We start from the raw sequence: 3,817 nt of genomic DNA on the forward strand, positions 1-3,817 counted from the left end.
TTAAAGTCTTTTATTATGAGCTGCTAAAAGATGCCCTGGAGATGTACTCACCATTTAATGATATCTTCAATAAAAATAAAGTCTTATGGGAAGACTGTGTAAAATTCTGCTTTAACCAGAATTTTTTTTTTTTTTTTTTAATATAAGAAATTCTGGGGTTAGGTTTACAAATAAAGCCCCTCACTTGAAGTTTATTTGCAGACAAGTTACTGTGGCATAGAAGTGGATGTCACAACACAACAGTAAGTGCCGTTGGATGTCTCTGATGTGGTTAGTTTTACAAAAACAAGACCTTTAAACTTTCATTCAGAATGATCATGAAACTGTGTACCACAATGGTTGCCTCATGACAAGATACGTAAAAGACTTATCAACCCAAATGTTCTTCTTGTACAAGGTGTTCCAAGTTGGCTGACATTTTCTTTTTTTTTTTTTTTTTTTAAGGATTTTATTCATTTATTTGACAGAGAGAGAGACAGCGAGAGAGGGAACACAAGCAGGGGGAGTGGGAGAGGGAGAAGCAGTCTTCCCGCAGAGCAGGGAGTCTGATGTGGGGCTCGATCCCAGGACCCTGGGATCATGACCTGAGCCGAAGGCAGACGCTTAACGACTGAGCCACCCAGGCGCCCCTGGCTGACATTTTCTATGATGACACTCAACAGTTTGCTTGCCAGCATATTTTATTAAGATTATGCAAATAAAATTTTAAAACACTCTTAGCCTTCAAGGTAAAAGAAAAGTTGTAACCAAGAGTGAGAAAAGAACTCTATTAGAAAGGAAGCTATGTGTTGGAGAAGGCATTTTTAAAACCAATGTCTGGAAATATTTGCATCATTATGTGACTTCCTTCCTGAAAACCACCTAAGTGTAATACCTACAGAAACCCTGGTATCTATACACTTTAAAAACTTAGAAACATTAACAAAATGAAAAGACAACCCAAAGGATGGGGAAAAATATTTGCAAATCACATATCTGATATCATATAACACACTAAGAGCACTTACAACTCAATAATAAAAAGACAAACAACCCAACTTAAAAATGGGCTTGAATAGGGATTTCTCCAAAGAAGATACGCAAATGCCCAATAAGCACATGAAAAGATGTTCAACATCATTAGTCATTAGGGAAACACAAATCAAAACCACAATGAGATACCACTTCACACCCACTAGGGTGACTATAATAAAAAAAAACAGATAATAACAAGCATTGGCAAAAAAAAAAAAAAAAGTAGCAAAACTGGACCCCTCAAGTGTTGCTGGTAGGAACTTAAAATGGTGCAGCCACTTTGGAAAATAATCCACCAGTTCCTCAAAAGGTAAACACATTTACTGGATGACCCCACAGTTCCACTGCTGGATATGAGAAATGAGAACATATGTCCACACAAAAGTTTGTATGTGAATCCTCACAGTAGAACTATTCATAATAGCCAGAAGTGAAAACAACCCAAATGTCCATTAGCTGATCATGGATTTTAAAAATGTGATATATCCATACAAGCAAATACTATTTGGCCGTAAAAAGGAATGAAGTACCAATACATGCCACAACATAGATGAACCTTAAAAACAGTATGCTAAGTGAAAGAAACCAGTCTCAAAAGACCACATGTTGAATGATTCCATTTATATGGAATATCCAGGAAAGATAAGTCCATTGAGATAGAAAGTAGATTAGTGGTTGTCTAGGGCTAAAGGGTAGGGAGAAATGAGGGATGACTTCTTTTTGTGGTGATGAAAATGTTCTAAAGTTGACTGTGGTGAAGGATGCACAATTCTATGAATATGCTAAAAGCCATTAAATTGGGTACTTTACATGGGTAAATTGTATGGTATATGAATTATATCTCAATAAAGCTGAGACTAAAAAAATCCTTAAAAACAGACCTTTCCAACATGTTTTTAAATTTTTAAAATTTCCAAACAATGCATACAGAAAGGCAATCCAATTCATTTTAAGACGTCACCAATTAATGCAAGCAAGATAGAAATGTAGTTACTAAGTTTTAATAAAGAACCTTGCATAATCAGTAGATATAACTGAAAAATGAGTAATGAGGCTTAGTGAAGGCCTAGCATGTGCCATCAACCATGGGCGGCTTCCACTTGGACCCACTGTATCTTCTTTAGGGAGAGCAGCCATTAACCCAAGTATCCAAATAAACTGGGCTTAACACAGGCCTTAGAATCACTGTAACACTCAGAGTCGAGCCAAGATGTCAAAAGAAAATAAAGACTATTCAAACATTTTTCCCCACTGAGAGAAAACAATTTTTGGACTCTTTAATAAGTAATAAACAAATACTAACTCAAAATATTTTTTATTGCATCACTTTGATCTTTATTCTGTGTATATTTTTAGTATACGAATTATCCTAACACAGTTGTATAATAGGTAAAATAAAATAAATATTTACATTGAGGGTGCAAGCCCGAAACCTTTCTGCTGCTGTGATCAGAAAACATAAGGACCTAGGCTAGAGGGGGAAGTTGAAGTTAAAAAAGCTGGGACATCCCATCTTTCCCCCAACCTGCTGCATAATTCTGAGCACGGGATGCAACTGTGGGTGGCCGAGCCTGCAAGGTTCCAAGGAGCCTGGACCTGGACCAGAGGCCAAGTAGTACAGGATGGACTCCCACTTGCCCTCATGGCCCTCCCAGCTCTCCTGCCGTGCCTGCTCTTCTGTCCAGCTCTGCCTGTTCCCTGCCAGGTGGCCCGGCCTCCGGTCTCCCCAGCTCAGATGATACAGGGCTGGAGTGCTGAGTGTGGCTGCCTGCCTCTCGTCCCCTGGGCAGAACCTCAAAGGCAGCCTCTGGGTCAGGTATGGCCACTCCTGGAAACACACACGCCAACCTAACCAGCAACTGCTTCCTTCCCAAGCAGGGATGGAGCGGGGAGGAGGGCTGCTGCCGGTTGTAGCAGGCACTATGCCCGATAGGTCTCCTACAGTAGACAAAATAAGAAATGCTGAAATCGGCAGCGTCCCCTGAACAGGCCGTCTTCAGCATCCTGCTTTCTGCAGTCCAGGGATACCACCCCTGCCCTTTTAGGGGCCTCAAGGTCCCACTAGGTGGGAGCCAGAGGCCTGGATGTTCATCCAGCTCCGCACAGGGAGCTTGGTCTCAGTCGCTGCAGTTCTGTGGGCAGAGCACATAGGCACTTTGCAGTTCCTTGCAGGGGTGAAGAGAGAGTGTCATGAGGTGAATCTGAATTTTCCCGAAAGGAGTATGACAATGCATGGGGGTACATCAACAGCCAAGTTGAGATTTCTTAGTGGTCTTCCTGACAAGTCCCTTCTGTTTGGGCTGCAATGGAAAAGCATCCAGGAACACCTCTTCCTTCCTGAGCCAGAGGTGTCCTCTAATATTGTCTCCAATATTACAGGACAGGTATTCCTGACACCCTGGGGACACACACAACATAGACTACCAGAGCTGGAAGGAAATCCAGCCACCAGCCAGTCCTAACTCCATTTTCTGAGTAAGGGAAATGGCACCCAGGAATGGGGAGTGACATGCCCAAGATCACGCAGATACATAGACACAAAAGACATTTCTCATGCTACAAGCCAGTGTTCCTGAGGTGGCCTACAATGAAGAATTATGGGAAAATAATAATAGCTCCCCCCAGAAGCCCTTTCCACATGCCATACGTTAGTTATCTAAAGCAATGTTTCCAAACTGTAAGTCGTGACTTGATATTCTTGGGAAATCACTTTAGTAAATTGAAACCACGATAAAGTACAGACTAGGATAGGATCTATCAAAGTACATCACTTAAGAGTGAAGGTGAGTATTGTTTTCTGAAA

The sequence above is a fragment of the Phoca vitulina genome, unplaced genomic scaffold (assembly GCF_004348235.1).
Source record: "Phoca vitulina isolate PV1807 unplaced genomic scaffold, GSC_HSeal_1.0 scaffold43, whole genome shotgun sequence".
Lineage (NCBI taxonomy): Eukaryota > Metazoa > Chordata > Mammalia > Carnivora > Phocidae > Phoca > Phoca vitulina.